This window comes from Aedes aegypti, chromosome 1 (assembly GCF_002204515.2).
Source record: "Aedes aegypti strain LVP_AGWG chromosome 1, AaegL5.0 Primary Assembly, whole genome shotgun sequence".
Classification (NCBI taxonomy): domain Eukaryota; kingdom Metazoa; phylum Arthropoda; class Insecta; order Diptera; family Culicidae; genus Aedes; species Aedes aegypti.
In genome coordinates this window covers 275884560-275904339 of record NC_035107.1, presented here as the reverse complement: position 1 = coordinate 275904339, position 19780 = coordinate 275884560, and the positions used below count along the sequence as shown (strand labels likewise).

General features: G+C 36.0%; 1 protein-coding gene across 5 annotated transcripts in view; it reads right to left on the bottom strand.

The window, feature by feature from the left end:
* The window catches only part of LOC5572409 (papilin), a 352322-nt gene extending 333109 nt beyond the window's left edge, over positions 1-19213 (bottom strand). For 3 of the 5 annotated variants that reach the window (XM_021837871.1, XM_021837872.1, XM_021837875.1), the window contains exon 1: positions 18202-19211. The gene's annotated coding sequence lies outside the window, so the exon portion shown is untranslated. Of the gene's footprint in view, positions 1-18201 lie in introns of all 5 variants that reach the window. The other 2 variants (XM_021837874.1, XM_021837873.1) reach the window with 2 other exon arrangements.
* Positions 19214-19780: the final 567 nt, after the last annotated feature.

Below are 19780 nucleotides of genomic sequence, written 5' to 3'. Positions count from 1 at the left end.
GGAATTCATTTATAAGTTCTTTCAGGAATTCCTCCAGAAGTTCCTTGAAGAAATCCTCAAGGAGTATCTTCAAGAATTCCTCCAGGACTTTCTTCAGGAACTCCTATAGCAGTACTTTCAGGAATTCATCTAAGAGTACCTTCAGAAATTCATCCAGGAGTTCCGTCAGGAATTCCTTCAGGAGTATTTTCAGGAATTCCTCCAGGAGTTCCTCCAGGAGTTCCTTCAGGAATTCCTCCTATAGTTCCTTCAGGAAATCCTCCAGTAGTTTCTTCAGGCATTCCTTCAGGAGTTCCTTCTTGAATTCCTCAAGGAGTATCTTCAGGAATTCATTTATAAGTTCTTTCAGGAATTCCTCCAAAAGTTCCTTGAAGAATTCCTCAAGGAGTATCTCAAAGATTTCCTCCAGGAGTTTCTTCAGGAACTCCTATAGCAGTACTTTCAGGAATTCCTCTAGGAGTATCTGCAAAAATTAATCCAGGAGTTCCGTCGGAAATAACTTCAGAAGTATTTTCAAAAATTGCTCCAAGAGTTTCTTGGAGAATCCCTCCAAAAGCTCCGTCAGGAATTCATCCACGAGTTCCTTCAGGAGTATCTTCAAGAATTCCTCCAGGATTCTGTTCAGCAGTTCCTTTACAAATTCCTTCAGAAGTTCCTTCAGGAATTCCTCCAGGAGTTCCTTCAGTAATATCTCCAGGAGGTCTTTCAGGATTTAATCTAAGCATTTTTTCAGAAGTATTTCCAGAGATTCTTCCAGAGGCTCCTCCGGGGATTTCACTAGGATTTCCTTCAGGTAGAAATCCAAAATTTCGGAAGAATCTCAGTTGTTATTATTGGATGAATTCCTGAAAGAGCAAGTAAAAAAAATCTCCAGATACATTACTGGAAAACCAATAGAGGAATGCGTGGAAAATTACATGAAAGAATCATTGGAATAATTCTTGGAGAAATTCTTATAGTGAATTTAAAAAAAAAATCCTCATAATATTTCAGGAAAATCTCTTGAGTAATCCCTAGAAGAAAGGGATCCGAAGATCAATGCTTTGAAGAATCCCTTGAGCAATCCTGGAATATCTTGTATAAAATCCTTGAGAAATCCCTGAATAAACTCCCGTAGGAAGCCTTGAAGTCTTGGAAGAATCCTTTTCGTGACACAAAAGGGATTCAATCAGTCATTCCGCAATTTGTTTCTCAGGAAACTTCCCCAGGGATTGCTCTAAATAGTTCTCCGAGAAACCATCTAAATATGTCATAAGGCATTTCTCTAAGGTCTTCTGGAGGATTTCTTTATGTAATCTTGGAGCATTCCTGGATAAATTTTAAGAAGAATCCCTTGACGAATAATAGGAGGAATCTCTGAAAGAATATGTGGAAAAAATCCCTAAACGAACTGACAAATCCCAAGACGAATTCCTGTAGGAACTTCTGAAGGAATCGTTAGAAGAACTTATGTTGGAATCCCTGGAAGGGATTTTGATAAATAGTCCTGGAAATATTTCCGAAAAAATCTCTAGTGTAATTACTGGAAGAATTTCTGTATGAATCCGTGAATGGATGCTTGGAGGTATTTCTTGATCCAGGAATATCCTAAAGGAATCCCTGTAGGAGGCATTCCTAGGGGAAGAAGTCCCTGGAGAATATGCTCTAGGAGTTTCTGGAGGAAACTTTGAAGGAACTTCAACAAGGTTACCTGGATGAATTACTGAATTTTGCAAAAATCATTGGAGTTATGACTGGGAAACTTTCAGGAAGTATCTCTGAAAGAAATCCTGGAAAAAAATACCGAAAAAATCTCTTTAGGTGTTTCAGGAGGAATCACTGGATGCATCGTTGGAGGAAATACCTGCAGTCAACCATGGAGGAGGAAATTTCTAAAGGATATCCTGGATGAATCCTTGGAGTAATTCCAGGAGGAATACCTTTAGGCAATGCTGAAATTTCAGGAGGAATTCTGAAAGGAACCATTGAAGGAGTTAGTAAGCAAACCTCTAAAGGAATTACTAGAAAAACTCCTGGAGGTATCGCCGACGCACTTCTTGTAGGAATCCCTGGAGGATTTCCCTTAATATATTCTGTAGAATTTCCCAAAAGATGTCAAAAGGGAATCCCTGAGGGAATTCCTGAAAGAATTCCTTGGGGAAGTCCTGAAGAAATTCCTGGAGTAAGTCCTGAAGGAATCCCTGAGAGAATCACTAAAGGGACTCACAATTAGACGAACCCCTGAAGGGACTCCTGGAGGAAATCCTGAAGGGACTGCTGAAAGAATCCTTGAAGGGACTGCTTTATGGGATCTGAAGGGTTTCCTTGAATCCACAAAGGGATTCCTTGGAATTATTCCAGGAACACCTGGAGGTATTTTCGAAGAAATCAAAAAAAAAATCCTAGGAGGAATTTTCAGAGGAATCCAAGGAGGAGTTCTTGGAGAGATCTCCAGATAAATTCTAATAGGAATGCCCAGAGAAATTTCAAGATGAATCCATGTAGAAATTGCTTGAACTTCCGGAAGAATCTCCGTATACAAATTATTGTTGGAATCCTTAAATTGACAAAATCCTCCAAAGATTTATTTGAGATTTCCTCCAGCGAAACTTCAGGAATTCCTAAACAAACTCCTTATAGATTCTTTTTCTGCGATTTAACCAGGAATTCCTCTAGAAATTCCCAAAGAGATCGCTCAATAAATCCCTCTCAAAAAAAATACTACAGAGATTCCCTTAGAAAATGCTACCAGGAATTCCTCCTATCAAAAATCATCCAGGGATTCTTCTAGTGTGTTCCCAAGGAACTACTCCCCAGTTTTCGCCCGAAAATCCTTCAGTGATAAACCCAAACATAACCCAAAACGGAATTGCTACAAGGAATCCTACACGATTTTCTCCAGAAATTTCTGCTTAAATTCCTTCAGAAATACATGCAGAGATTTACTCCAGGAATCCTCACAGTGATTGTTGCCAAAATCTCTCCAAAGATTCATCAAGGAATTACTTCAGGGATTCTTCCAAGAATTCATTCAAGGATTCTACCAGAAAGCCTTCAGGGACACCATAAGAAAAATTGCAAAAGAAGAATTCACCAAAACTTCCTCCACGGGATTCCATCAAGATTGTTTTACAGATTCAGCTGGTAAATTTTTGAAAGGCTCGACCAGGTCATCCTCCGGGAATTCTTCTAGGGAATCCTCAATGATTTCTTTTAAAAATTTCTCTAGTGGTTCCTTCAATGATTCTTCCTGGAATTCCTGAAGGGACCCTAAGAGGCATTCATTCTACGGTTTATTCAAGAATTACTTCAACAATCTACCGGAAATTCCTCCAAGGGTACAATTGTTTCCAGGATAATTTCCAAGGAATCCACCATTAATTACCTTCGAGAATCCTGAAACTCCATTAGGGATTGCTTTAAAAGTTTTTCCGGAGATGCATGTATTTCAGTGGTTTCTTTGGTGGTTCCTTCAAGAAATGTTCAAGAAATTGCTCCATGGATTTTTCCAGAAATTTTCCAAAAGATTCGCCCAGATTGCTTAATTCTCTGGATGAATCATCTTTTGGAATGTCGTAGAAGCTTTCTGAATGAATATCTAGAGTATAGATAGGAAGAATTTTCATTTCTTCGTGGAATTCTTATTAGATTCCCTCGCGTAAATATTGATAGTTTTTCATTAAAAAAAATTTTGTTGAATCTTTGGAAATTTGTTGGTTGGCTGGAGAAATTTTTGATAATCCCTGAACAAATTCTAAGAAGAGAAGTTCTAGTAAAACCCTTGGCAGTATTTTCTGGTAGAACCTCTGACGAAATTCTGGAGGACTTTTCTGGTGAAAACTCTGGTGATATTCCCAGTGTTAACCCTGGAAGAACTCCCGGGGAAATTCCTTGAAAAACTTCTCTCTCGAAAAATAACTAGTGAAATAATAAGAGAAACTGGTGAAGTCCCTGAAGGAATTAGTGGTAGAATCTTTATGGGGAATTGAAGTCAAATCCTTTCAGAAATTTGTTGTGAGAAATTTTGGTGAAATCCTTGGAGAACTTATTCAGCATGTTTTGGAAGAATCTCCGGAGTTTCTGAAAGATTTTTTAGTGGACTCCCTATAAGAATTTCAGCTGAAATCCTTGCAGGTTATCCTAATTGAAATCCTAGAGAATTACCTGGGCGAGTTTCAGATGAAGTACATGGAGGAAGCTCTGGTGGGATCCTTAAAGAAAATCTTGGAGAATTTAAGTAGGTGATTTTTAGTTCAGATCCATAGAAAAAAATCCTAACAGAAATTTTGAAGGTACCACTGAAGAAATTCTTAGAGGACTCCCCATAGGAATTCCTTCATGAATCCCAGGAGGCACTCTTGATGGAGTCTCTGGTGGATATACTGGTGGTACCCCAATTGCTGGTAAAATCATTTTGAGAAATTTCTGGTAAAATCTCCGGAATAATTCCTGATAACCCTCACGAATCCCTGGAGCTATTCCACGAGGATTTTTTTTTAAATTTCTGGAGGAATCCCTTGAAGATTACAGGATTAAATCCTTAAGAAATTTCAGGACGAATCCCTTGATGAATTCCGTGAGGAATCTCTTGAAAATATTTGGTAAAAACCCTAGATAAATTCCAGATAACCCTCTGGAAACATTGGAGATATTCCGGTGGGAATTCCGAGAAGATTCTTTTTAGGAATTGCGAGATCAATTTCTTGAGGAATTTCTACAGGCATCCCTTTATTAATTCCGGGAGAAATCCCATGAGGAATTCCGAGAGCAATCCGACAAGGAATTTCTGGAGGACTCCCTTCTGATGGAATCCCAGACGGTGTTCATGATGGAATCCCAGGAGCATTCCATAATGAAATGTTAAAAGTATTCCTAATGGAATCTTAGAATTATTCTCTATGGAAAGGCTTTTGAAGAAATCCCTGCAGAAACACCTAATGAAATCTATAGTAGAACTTCTGATGAAATCCCTAGAGAAACTTCTGAAGGAATCCTTGGAAGAACTTCTGATGTAATCCCTGGAGGAACCTTCAAGGACGGGATCCCTATGGGAACTCCTGATGAATTCCCTGGATTCCTGATGATATGCCCTGTGAAACTCTATGAGAACTCCTGGTGGAATTTCTTGAGGAATCCTGATACTATCTCTAGAGGAATTCCAGGTAAAATCTCCGAAAGAACTCCTTAAGGAACCCCTGGAGGAACTTCTAGAAGAACCCCTGCAGGGATTCCAGGTGAAATCTCTGAAGGATCTCCTGATGAAATCCCTGGAGGAACTCCTGATGTAATCCCTAGAAAAACTTTCAATGTATTCCCTGGAGGAACTCCTATTGGAATCCCTGGAGGAACCTCTTATGGAAACCCTGGAAGAACTTCTATTGGGATTCCAAGTGGAATCTCTGAAGGAACTCCTGATGTAATCCCTAGAAGAACTTCTGATGTAATATCTGGAGGAACTCCTAATATGATCCCTGAAGCAATTCCAGGTAAAATCTCTGGAGAAATTTCTGCTGAACTCTCTAGACAAACTCTAAGTATTTTTCTAACAGTTCTACTAATGGTACATTGAATTGCTCAACAAATTTCTTCTTTAATTACTTCCAAAATTTCTTTAGGGATTGTTTCAGGTAAACTATCAATATTTATTTCAGGAATCAATTCATAATTATTTCAAGTATTTCTTCTAAATTGGGAAATCGTCAATATCTTTAGATATTACTCACATGTTCCAGAAAACTAAAATCCATGATTCCATTGAAGAAACTTCATTACAGATTTTTATTGAAATATATACAATTAAGGATTCCTCCAAAAGTTCTATCAGAGATATCTTTGAGAAAAACTATGAAATTGTTTTTATATTTTTAACGCTTTCAGGAAAGCCAACAAGTATTTTTTTTAAGCATAGCATTTGCAGAAAATTTTAGAATTCAAACAGCAACATCTTGAGCATTTTTTTTTTAATTCTGCACAATAGTTTTTATAGGTTTCCGCAAAACCGTGCCGCTGGGAGGAAACGTAAGTTGAGCACCACTGACCCATCCGGAGGAAACCAGGTCAGATGCGGTCGGTGATGGGCCCTTCAACACCCTTTCGGTCAACAATCGAACCACATACCGCCCCGGGTAAAAGAAAGTGTTTGTGAAATTTGAAACCGATTGGCCCTTCTGCAAAGGGACTCCAGCAGCTAGTTAGTACCCATGGCACATATAGCGAGAGGTGCGCGCAGTTGCACACCTTTCTGTTTACCAAAGTGGTTAACCCTAGCCTAGGTACCTACGTGTTTCCTAACTACATTAGCCGAGAAGCGGCTGCTGTCGGGTGAGATGTGAAGTTGCGCGAAAACGAAAATCTATCGATGTGAAACAAGACGGCAGAATGATCGCCACTTGAAGCATGAATAACTTCATTTATAAACACATTCACGTCCTGGTTTCGGTGGAAATCCAGCCAATTTCCGTGACCTGTGCAGGAGCCGATGTCCGCTCTGGGAACCACAATGTGTAGCATCTTCCCAGTAGAGTTAACGGATGGTATGTGCGTTTGGGGATCCCAAAACGAATGGATTTTCGCATTTTTGCCTCATTCCTGTGTTGTGGCAAAAGGGGCAAGAGCACAGTGAACCTTTTTATTTATTTTTTAAATTGAGTTCCAGTGGATCAAGCAAAACCGCAAAGAAGCGGCACAAGTCTCCACCATGTGGTTTTCGTTTGGGCTTCTGCATTCCGCACTATATGGGTTTAAATTTGGGTACAATTCCACTTCCTGGAAGAGTTGAATGTGGTGGCAAATCATGAACGTGATTCGCACTTCCTTGGAAGATGAAAAATATTTCAAAATTTGAGTTTTTTTACTTTAATTCACGCAAGTCAATATCGACCGACCCATTGTCTATTCGTTTATGCTTTTTTTCTAATAACTTTGATCAAATATGTATGTACCATATAAGAGTTATTACAAAAAGCGCAAAGAGCAACAATTTTTTCAACCCATTTAAGGTGACGATGAAACGAAGCAATCAATTGAGGAAGATTATTCTTGCCTAAGTTTGGCTAAACGGTAGGATAGTTATTTGAAAAAGTTGAGAGTCAAAAAATTTATGAAAAGTAGCATTTTTGTAAGAATTTTGCTCTATGAAAACTAAAATACGATATATTTGCTCAAAACAGGATCTGCAACCCTGAAACGTGTACCACAACACTTGCCATACTCAAAACATGTCAAATATTGAGAATACGTAATTTTAGCCAAGAATTTTTGAATCCGAAACACTGTGCGATGTAGGCATTCAAGGTTATTGTATCTTTAAGGTAATAGTATTCGGTGTTATGGAAATCGGAGTAATGGTACATTCTGATTCATGGTATTCATGTCAATTGCCTTCAGGGTAATGAAACTCAGAGCTATATAGTAGAATCGATTTACTATCTTTTTAAATAATGGGTCAGGTCAGTTCAGTAGAATAAGGTGCTGTTCGAAACAATAGCATCATATATCAATTTTCATATAAATGTCAACACTGACATGCTCCAGTTTTGTTGCTTTATAAGTAATTAAGGTGATATTTTCTCCATAAAATTAAAAATATGTTCAATCTGAAGAAGAATTGAAGTGTTGAAATTTAGGAACTCAATGAAAGAAAAAAAAACTCAAATTAAAAAAAAAACTGCTTTTATTTAGATTAATCGATTTCGAATCACTTTCGTGATAAGGGCTGAGAAAATTTTGGAATTTTGACCCAAAAATTGACTCTGACAATAATATTGTATGCATCCAATACATATTCTTAAAAACGCCCAAAAATAAATGCATTGGGCGTTTTTCTAAGGATGCACTCCAGAGACCCATCTATACATTAGTTGGAAATTTTTCAAAAGGTTTTTTCAATGAAATGATTCTTGGTTGCTTGGTTCGCGACATCACTTGTTCCAGGGAGCTCTTGCAAATATTCCTTCTATTATCATTTCAAGTATTTATCTGGATTTTTTATGGGCATTTTAAAAGCATTCATTAAAGAATTCCACTATTGATATCTACACGAATTTACCTGCTAATTCCACAAAACTTTCCTTCAGGTATTGTTCAACGAAAACTGAGAACATTAATGAGATTTTTTAGGGATTGCTTCAGATATTCTTCCTGCTAAAACATTTCCAGCACATACTGCTACAACTACTGTGACTACTAGACTGTCTTAATCATTCCTGAAAAAACGCTTCAGAATCCTGAGAAATTCAATTCAGTTTTAATAATTTATTTGAAAATAGAATGAGTACCCGATGTTCAAGTAATTCCTTTTAAAATTGTTTTGTTATTTTTTTTTGAAAATTCTATTGAAAATTGAAAATTATATCAAACGAAGTTCAAACGCTTCTTTCAGAATAATTAACCCGTTTCAGTCCAGGTGGAGAATTTAATTTCAAAAAATCGAATGCACACAATTTTCAACCAATTTTTCTGGAAATTTCAGGAATGATGCATCTGCATATCTGTTTTTGATGCATTTGCACATTTTCTTTTTAAGTTACACAGGATTGATTATAATTGACTCATAATCGAGAAACCTGATTTTACAAAATAATATTGCTCAACTTGCACTACACTTATTCGGCTATTTTGTCGACAATTATAAAAAAAACATTTTTGAAATTTTTGGAATTTTTATTGTTTTAACAAGCGTTGGAGCAAACAAAGTTTAGAGACCTTATTCCTTGTTTTTTTGTTTGCTGTAAATATAACAAAGTTTTTTAATGTAAATAGTACATTGGATTCGACAGATTTACGGCGGGTTATATGATCAAATCATCTTCAACGCCATGCACATGAGCTGTGATTTTGCATCAAAAACTCATGCGTGAGTTTTGCGAAGCAGATCTCAAATGAGATTACTCTCACAGGAGAACTCAATGAATGAGATTTGAGTGTAAGCCTTTCGACACTGCCCATCAAATTTCGAAAAAAATTTCTACTGATTATTTTATTTGAACGGTCTTCCATGGATTCCACCAGGGAATCGTCATCTGTATCTTTCAGAAATTCTCCGAAGATTTTTTTTAAAGAGATACTCCAACATGCCTTGCCGACATGCCTCAAAGAATTTTAATGATTTTTTTTTTCAGATATCACTGAATGAATCCTTGAAATACTGTCAGGAACAAGGATTTTCTGTTGAATCCCTAAAAAAACATAGGAGGATTCTTTGCTTTTTGTATAACTGCCGGAGAAACTACTTGGGGTGTTGTTGAACTATTTTTTAAAGAAACCATTGATTGGAATTTATAAGAAACCCATAGAGTAATTGGAAAATCTCTTTAAAAAAATTAAGAGAAGTTTCTGTAAAAAAAATAGTTTAAAAAATAGCTGGATACCTGCAGGAATTAACATAGAAAGGTTTAGAGAAATTCCTTAAAAAAATGTTTTTCGGGAGTTATTATTGGAAGTGGCTTATGGAAAAAAGGTCGAAAGACAAAACGTCAAAAGGACAAAAGGTTGAGAGACAAAAGGTTGAATGGACGTAAGGTCAACAATTATAAGTCTTTCGACCCTTTGTCATAGATTCTTGAAAACCATCTGCAGATAAAGATCTATGTTTATGAAATCCCTGAAATTTTTTTTCGAAATATGTTAAACTGACTTACGAGCTAATTCAATAACCAATCAGTTATTTGACCAGAGTAAGGAGAAATGGGGATATTTGCATAAATATCCATGGAAAATGCTTATTTAAACGAGCCTTGAAAGTAAGTATTTTTAAACGCCTTGAAAGTGATAATTTTAAAACTTGAAGCTGTTCTTAATATTTATCTAAACGGTTTCGCAAACTCCTTGAGAAGTCTTTAGGAATACTTTTCTCAGGAATATTTAGAATCATTTTCTATCGATTTTTTGGAAAAAAAAAAAAATCTTGGGAAATTCAGCCCTGTCGTCGTAAACTTTGAGCTTCTTAGTCGTCCCTTTTTGAGGGGGGCGTTGCTATAGCCCAGAGGGCGCTTCTATTCCCAGGCGTTAATGATGTCGGCTCATAAGAAATATCACAAATATTTTAATATATAGGGATCAACTGTGGTGGAGGTTATGTTGCAATGGGCTTTCGACTTTCAGTTTATGTAGATCATAAACGAAAATCCAAAAAACCCTTGGCAACATTTTAATATATAAAAATTCCAAATATCACAAATACTTTAATATACATTACTAACGAACGAAAACCAAAATGCATTTGCACGTATTTAGTTTGTGTTACATTTCTATTGAAATATGGAACGAAGAGATCAAGTACATGGGCTTAAACATTATTTAGTTGAAAAGTTTGCTGATGTAGAAAGTGAATGTTATTTTGTCCTAGTATCAATTGAATCTACCTTAACAATACCTACTGTATATGCTATGTGACTATTTCCTAGAGTCATACTATAACGATGTACCATTCAAATAGAAATCATAATCCATGAAATAAACTTTGTCTTGTAGAACATATCACTCAGTGTAAAAGGAATCATCTAGTGCCAATCTAAAAGCCACATAGAACCGTTTTTGTGTCTCTCTCAAATTTAATTTTTTTTTTAAGTTCCAGGGAATATATGAGAAGAAGATACGAGAAGAAATACATAGAATTTATCAAAAACTGAGCTTTTTTGCCAACTGTCAAGCTATGGTCCAGCAATTTGAGTCAACCTCAATGCTTCTCCTCTAGTTTTATAAAATTTAGGCAAAATACGACGCAAACTGTAATTCTAATTATATATGCCGAAGGTAACCTCGTTTCAGCGATTATTACTCAACGATAACTCGGAACATTTTTAACGAAATATTAAGCGTATTCTCAGTCATGTCAGACCAGAAAAAAAAATGTAGACTTGACTATAATGCGAAGAAAAGTTTTAAAGTTAAACATAAATAAATCAATACCTGAGATTCGATGTTTCGAATGTTTGATAATGTTTGTACGTAAAGTAATATATGAAGCATACTTAGAGAAATATATGATATTTTTTTTTAAATGAATCAAATAATTAAGTTTATTAAGATTTTCTTGAGTTTTCCAAAAGCAGAACATCTAGAAAATTTGAACTATTTTTTTACATAAAGAAGAAGTGTTCGATTTTCAGCCAAATACCGTTTTGATTCATATTACGGACACTTAAGGACTCAGGGAAATATAACCCAGCATAGAGCATACAAAATAAATCATTCTGTATGATTCCGCTATCGAGCGTCAGAAGCCCTTTTATTTCGAACGGTGGGTGAAGAATACGCTTCCGCAACTTCAATAATTTTAAATAAATCAAAATGTGTGGCCTTTTCATGATTCTTATTCCGGACGCTTCCTCACATTTGCCTCATATTCCGAACACTTTGAATCGAATTCCGGACAGATCATGATAATCATTAATGGAACAGTCAAATCATCAATCGAAATCGTTAAACCACCAAAGAGACATCTAAGTTAGTTGGGCATTATAAATTTGCAAAGATATTTATGGAAAAAGTTTACTAAAACGAGGCTTGAAATTGAGAACTTTTGAACAGCAAAAATTGAAACATTTCGCGTGAAATGTTTCCCATACAAAGTAGAATGTCCGGAATTTGAAGCTGTCCGTAATATGAATCAGAACGGTATATGGCTTAAATTGCAAATAAAATATCGCTGTTAAGGTGATAACAATATGGAAAAAAGTCAACAATTTCTCTGGTTTTCAATATATTTCGCATTGGTTTTATCTTCTGTACCGTTTTGCATCAAATTGCTGGACGCTTTCAAAGCCGGACACCTTGAACATTTTCTTATTTTTTGCCATGTTTAAGAAAGTGCAACTGTAATGTTAACACTCAGTTCGATTCTTTGATTTTAAATGATTATTGTGAATGTCAACGTATCGCAGTAGGCTTCAAAATCATAAACACTAAAATAAAAATAAACTGCGTGTGAAATCGTCATTCGATTTTCCACCTGATAAACAATTTCTTAAGGTTGGTGCTCGGATATGTGCTCGAAGTTTTCATAGTCAACATATGTTTCTGTGTTGACTAACAAGAGGAAAAAAGTATGTTTTTGTTGTCAGCTAGTGAAATTTTACGGTATTCATATGAACATTTCTTTATTAACGGTTAACTTCAAGTGTCCGGATTACGAAGCATGATTTCCAGCTGCTTCAAAAGCCGGACATCCGAGAATGTGAATTAAAATGTGCCTCTTTTTTAATCATAATGATCAAAATGGACAATTGAAGATTGTAAAAATGATTAAAAGTACATTCGGAAAAAAAAACTAAATTGTTACCTTCCGTTTCGGAAAAAATAATTTGAAAAGAATATGTCTCGTTAAGTTTCAGATGTCGCACGTCACTGAATCTCATGCGGCGATAGAAGAGAGTTGTGTGATTTGTCTTTGTTTTTCACATCAGTTTTGACTGTTTAATGGTCAATACTGAAAGCTGGTGATATAACCTTAAAAGTGATATAACCTTATAAAATGCTAAAAATTCTATTTGAATGAAATACTTACAAAATCTTTGAGTTTTTAATTAAATATGAGTGTCCGGAATCCGAAGCAAATGTGTCCGGAATTTGAATCAGCTCGAAAGCGATGTCCGGATTTCGAAGCAAGACAAACAATGGAACTTTTTTTATTTTAGGTAGTGAGATATTCCTCAAACATTGTATTTTTCTTTGCACAGCAACAAAAATTGAACTATGTACGGTGTGGAAAATTTCCACTGGAAATATTTGATAGCTTCAAGATATACAAGAATTTGCTTATGAAATTCAAGTATGAAGTTGCACTGCCTCTTAGGTGTCCGGATTTCGAAGCAAAACGGTATTTTTTTCGAAAGATATATTAGTGAATCTTGGAATTTAGAAGTATCAATTACAGATGGTTTTCAAACCTATTTCATCAAATTTGAAAACACAAAAATGCTGCTCGTTGTGCATATTTGATTATGAAATTTATCTCTATCACATGAAAATTATTGGTCCAGAAAAAATGGGTATTAACTGACTGTCATAAGCACATATAAGTTGAAGATTCTTTCATTTTTAAACTATACCATATTTCGTCAAACTTCGAGAGTAGTCTTGGACTTCTTAATGCTCACGTGATTTTATCGAAGGATTTCTCGAGATAATTTAACCAACATTTTCATTAACAATACCAAATATTAGGGATCAAGCACATACATCCATAGTGATATCCATTAAATTAAGGGATCCCATTTCACAACTCAGGGTAGTGAACGGACCAGTCTTCTGATACGCACACTGAAAACTATTCTTGCACCTTCATGAACTGCATCACTTCTCGAAGAGACAAAACATTCGGAAAAATGGCATTCGAGGAAAAGGGTTATTCTGGAAACTGTCATTCGCGGAAAGGACATTCGAGGAAAAGTGGCACAATCGTTTGATAAATAGTAAGGGCAAACTATAGATATTATACACAACATATAAAAGGGCAAACTATAGATATTGTACACAACATATAAAAAGGAAAGAACCAAACACTACTCTTCACTTGATATACATTAGTTAAGGTCACAAAGCAAACAAAATTTAATTGGTTATCTACAGGGCGTTAAGTTGCAGTTTATCTACGTGAAACAAGGTGTAATCACTTCAGGGCGTTGATACAGATTAAAAAAATTGATTGATTTTTACGGGGCGTTACGATTCAATTTATTAATGTGGACTAAGGTTAAATTACTGCAGGATATTGATAGAGCTTGGAATTTTCAATTAATGTCATACAGGGCGTTGAGATGTACCTGATCATCAAAGAATAAGTCAGTCACTCCAGTCAAATTACTGCAGGGCGTTGATACTGCTAAGAAATTTCAATTGATTTTCAACAGGGCGTAAATATGCTCCAGATCAATATGGAATTCAGTCAAATCACTTCAGACCGTTGATATAGCTTGATCGATTGATGTTATACAAAGCGTTAAGATGTTTCTGAACTACGTGAAAGAAGGCCAAATTACTCCAGGGCGTTGCTAAAGCTTGGAATTTTTAATTTATGTCCTACAGGGTGTTGGGATGTACCTGATCTACATAGAATGAGGTCAAAATACTCCAGGGCGTTGATACAGCTTGGAATTTTCAATGGAAACAGAGCATTAAGTTGCACCTGATCTACGTAAGACAACAAGGTCAAAATACAAGGAAAATAGATATCGAACAGGGTGTTAACATAAAGTTGATTTACATGACACGAGTCCAAATTACTTCAGGACGATGATACAGCATGGAATTTTCAATTGATGTCCTACAGGGCGTTAATATGCACCTTATCTAAGAGCTACGTGAGGCAAGGTCAAATTACTCCAGGGCATCAATACAGATTGGAATGTTCAATCGATACAGGGAATTGAGGTGCACCTGATCTACGTAAGACAAGGTCAAATTAGAGGAGGGCGTTTATATATTTTGACAATTGTCCCACAGGGCGTTCAAATGCAACGTATTTACATGGGACAAGGTCAAATCACTCTAGGGCGTTAATAAATCTTGGAATATTCGATTGATGTCATACAGGGCGTCAAGATGCACTTGATTTACATGGGATGAAGTCAAATTAATCCAGGGCGTTTATGCAGCTTGAAATTTTTAAATAATGTCCCACAGGGTCGTAAAATGCAGCTGATCTATATGAGACAAGTTTAAATTACTCTAGGGCGTCAATACAGATTGGAGTTTTCAATCGATGCAGGGCATTGAGGTGCACCATATCTACGTATGACAAGGTAAAATTATCAAGGGCATTTATACATCTTGACATTTGTCCCTTAGGCGTTAAGATGCATCTGATTTACATGGCATGAGTCCAAATTCCTCTAGGGCGTTGATAATGCTCGGACCATTCAAGTGATGTGGTGCGTAAAGATGCACTTGGTCTACATAAGGTGAGGTCAAGTTACTCCAAGGCGTTGAAAAAGCTTGAAAGTTTAATTGATTTCATACAGGGCGTTAGGATGTTACGGCTCTATATGGGACAAATTACTCCAGGGCGTTGATACTGCTTGGAGTTTTCGATTTTGATATATGTGGAATAAGGTCAAATTATTCTAAGGCGTTGATAATGCCTGGAATTTCCATTCGATGTGGTGAAATTACTCTAGGGCGTTGATACAGCTCGTAAATTTCGATTGATTTTCTACAGGGCGGTGATATGCTCATGATATATATGAAATTCTATGCAAATAGGTTTAAATTACTCCAGGGCGTTGGTAAGTACCGGTTGAAAATTTCGATTGATATCTTATGGGGCGTTAGATTGTTGTTGATTTCATACATTATTTTTTATGTCTTCGGGTGAAAAATTCTAAAAAAAAATCTGAGAAAAGCTTCTTAGTCGTCGACTAAGCGCGACTAAGCAGGACGACAGGGCTGGGGAAATTCCTTCAAACAAAGCGCCAAGTAAGTCCTAAAACAGCTTTAAAAATTTATGAGTCAAATCCAATCAGAGTACTACCACAAAAATCTCTCAATAACATATGTTCAGTGGAATGCCTGGAGCAATTTCTGACAAATTTCAAGAGTTGAATTAATCCCTGTTAGATTTTTTGGAAATTATTGGAGCTGACCTGAGAGGAAATCCTGAATATTGATTCCGGTAGGAGTCCTTGAAATAATCCTTGGTAAAATATTCAACAATAAACATTATGAAATCTAAAGACGTTTCTAGAGAACTAACTCGACGTTGGATGAGTTTTAGAAGAGATTTTTCGTGCTTTAAAAAATCATGTAAGTGATTTTAGTAAATTTAGGAAGCAATCGCCAAACCATTTTTATTGCATATACCTTCAAGAACTTTTCAAAGGATATCTAGAGATATTCCTAGAGATCTTAGCAAATGTTTTTAAAACAATTCTTAAACAGGCGTTTTTTAATGCTTTTGTTTTAATTTTACAAATACATTGGAATTAATTGATAGATCAGATTCTACCATGGAGAAATTCCTGAAAATCTACTTAGATGAATTGTTAGAGATTCCCCGGCGAAACAATTCTAGAAAATTCTTTGGAATGATTCTTGGAGACATTTTTAGAAGCATCTACGGAAAATACCTTTCAAATGATTGATTGGAGCCGTTGATGGTTGTCTTCGGGTAATTGCAGAAGAGTTCTGTAACATTCTCCAGAGGAACCCCAAAATTTTTATCTGGGGCAAAAATGCAGGCTTCCGTCGAAGTTCAATCAAGGAATGAGGAATACATTTTCACTTGTAACTTGCCAAGTATATAACAATAGAGAAGGGATGCCCAACGTATGCCCGCGGACCACATTTGGCCCGTGGCCTTTTTTTCTGCGGCCCATGAAGGGTTTGAAGATTCTTCTAATATTAAGTCCGGCAGGATAGTACCAACTTGAAGTCAAAACATACCAAGGCTGAGTTTTAGTTTTCATTTTAGTTTGAAGCTCATATTTTAGCTCAGTAACTATTTAAAACATTTTACGAATCTTCATATATACTTAAATTGAATGGCTTAATTTCCAATCTTTAAATTGCCTAGAAATCTGTAGCTGGATTTTTAGCACTGTCGAACGGAGTTTCAGTAACGGTTCTAGTGGTTCTGCATATTAATATGATTTGAAAGAAATTGATTTGAAATTCATTCTTCTTACTGACGAAAGAAATTCATTATAAGAAGTTATATTGTTAAATTTTTTACAACATTTTTTTTTCTACCATGACTTCCTTAAATATTCTATAAATGAAACGTTACTATCGAAGACTAAATTTTCAAACACAATTTTACTGATTCATAGGCTAATATTCTCACAGAATCCTAATAAAGGATTTTATCAACGCCCAAGATTGATTTATGCGGTATGATGAAAAAAAACAGACGGATTCTGAAAATGTCTTCCACGAATAATATTGGCACAGAATCTTCAACACTAATTCAAAGATTCCCAGCCAGCCATTTGGTAAAATTCTGGTCAAGATTACTATAGTATCCTAGGTATGATAGTGACAGATTCACAGGCGAATTTATAAAAGAATTATGAACAGTTTTTTTTTATTAAATCCAGAACAGCAAGCCCAAAGAATTCAAGGCAAGATTTCAAAATGAATATTGGGCAGGATTCTGAAGGAATTTTAGGCACAATTCTTGAAATCTTGGACAGATTTCTTATTTGCTGCTGTGCAAGATATTCACAAAGGCTTAATCAGGTTTTTGACACATTTCTCATTATACTAATTGGGGTTCTGGCAGAATTCTGAGCATGATTCATATAAAATCCTTAGTATTTTTCCCTCAGGGTTTAAAAAATCCATGATAAATGCTTCAAAATTCCTGGGTAAAATTATTGAAAGATTTCAAAAAAAAAGTCTCTTACAATATCTGGCAGGATGCTTAGCATCAATTATCTGGTTTTCGATTTCTCATTTCTCAAAAAAAAAAGTCCTTCATTTACCGACTTTTGCTAGATCTCATGAGTGTATTACATAATATGGCTCGCCACAAAAAAAATATTTCTGCCATTTGTCCCGCAGTTCAAAATGGTTGGGCAGGGCTACAATAAAGCCACCGAAATTTCGGAAGAAACCTTAAAAATCAAACAAGCAATACACAAAGGTTCTTATCAGGAATCCAATAATGGTTGCCAGAGTATTTTAACAAAGACGCCTAGAATTCAAACAAGTGTAGGAAGCCTACAAAAAATATGTAGTATACTTCAAGGATTATAATTGAGATCGATGGACATTTCCAAAAGATATCTTGCCAAGTATAGAACCAGTAATCCTTTAAGAAAAATAAGCAATAATTTCCAACATTTATAATTTTTTTTGTCGATTGTAAACATAAATTTGGATGACAAATCCTGGTTATTCACCAATGGTATTCATCTTCATTTTGTAGTAAAATTGTTGTTCAAGATTGACTTCGGAGTGAAATTTAAGATTTGATGTAAACTTCAATCATCATGAATTGTTGAACAAATCGAAAGAAACTCAATGAAATTCTGAAGAAAAATATAAATAAAAAGAATTTCGGTTAAGTGCTTTGAAACCGGTTAATAATAAAGTGATAAAGTGTAACCTCAAATTCAATTACTAATCTACTTCTTCGATTTAAATACTGTAGTTCTTGTTTATGGGTAAATACTTAAATTAAAATTAGGCAGCGAAACGATCGGAATTTCATTTAAAATTTATCATCGTTTTTTATGCTGAAAAAAGTATTTGCAAAGAGCTCTAAACAAATTATTTGCATACCTTTTAGAATCGCCGAAGATAAAAAAGAATCACCGTAAGCAGCAACACCACAACGAAGTATCCGATGCAAGTCCCTTCGGTTGTTAACGATATCCAAAAATTCAATTTTCAATTCACTATGCCTTTGGGCAATCGAGGCTTCTTCCACGCAGGTTCAAGCCAAAGAATATCCTTGCACAGAAACTTTGGCGCTTCACAATCCGCTTTCGCTTGCACTTAACCAGGCACCACGGTGTAGGTTTTAGAGATAAATTACACTCGGCTCGTTTTTTTACTGCTTTGATCCTGTTTCCACTACACACACTGGCATTAGCTTGCGAAATGATAGTAATTTTCCATTTACGATGAATCCAGCTTCGATTAGAAACGGCAACTCCTTTCTTATTTTCTGGTTTGTAATTTTCGATTTAATCTCTTCGCTATGCTTCGATTATTCAATTTCGTTTTGCACAATTTTTCGTTGTTTTTTATTTGTATGAATCTCAGCACGGCTTGATGAATTTTATCTTCAATCCTGAAAGGCACTCTTTTTTTCATAAAATATCTTCCTTGGAATTGAAATAAAACCACTTGATCCTCAAATCACAATTCATTAATTGGCACTGTGTCGCAATCTTTCCAAAAATTAATGGCACTTAAAAGAATTCTTTTCGCACAAGGCACCTCCAAATCCATGAAGTTTCTCCCAACAGGACGAAAATCCTTTTCCCTCACAGCTTACTTTCTCCTCCAGGAAAGAAGGTAGGAAACACGGTTTAGAACAGTTCCGGCCGCACTATCAACGATTAGTGACGGTTTAGATTTTCTTTTCCCCGAACTGAGTTGCTATCCTTTCGGCAGACAGCGATCGACTGACTGACCATTAACTAAATGGTCCAACTAAATAATGAATGTGTATATTATGTTATTAATACATATCAGAAGGCGAAAAAAAGCCCAGCAAACGGCTCGCGGCGCGCGAAGATGAGATGTGTGTAATTATGTGTGTGCATATGCGACGACTGCGAAGACGTCGACGATGCTTCTGACGAGGAGGTCTCCGCCGTTATGCAGTCAAAGAAGCTCCCAGCAGGCAAGCCAATAAGTCCTCCTGTTGTTCCCTATCCCAAACCCATTCGTCTCAAAGACCCAGGCCAGCCAGCAGCACTCTCTCTATCGCTTACACACTTACTTACTTTCGTCCAGTCGAGATATGCGCCGCGAGCTGCTTCCAGAGATTTTTGAGCATGCGGCGCAGCGCACAGCTTTGGGCCAAAACCGCCTCGTCTAAGCATGGCACGGTGCTGTCCAGAACGTTATCATCAGAAAAACATTTGACAAGAATCCGTGCTCACCAATCGTTTTCTATGACTAAGCTGCATACCGGAACAAAATTTAAATTGAAAATTATCATAGGTTTCTGGGTTTGAATACTATCGGTCGAGTTTTTTTTTTTTTGAGGTTCAACATTTTTCTACTTCCCTGGAAAAAGAGAATCTTCGTACCTCCGATGTACCAACAGAAATATTAGTAGTAGAACGCTAGTGGCGCTGTTGTCACAAAACTGATATAACTGATTATTACCTTTAATTGTTAGTTT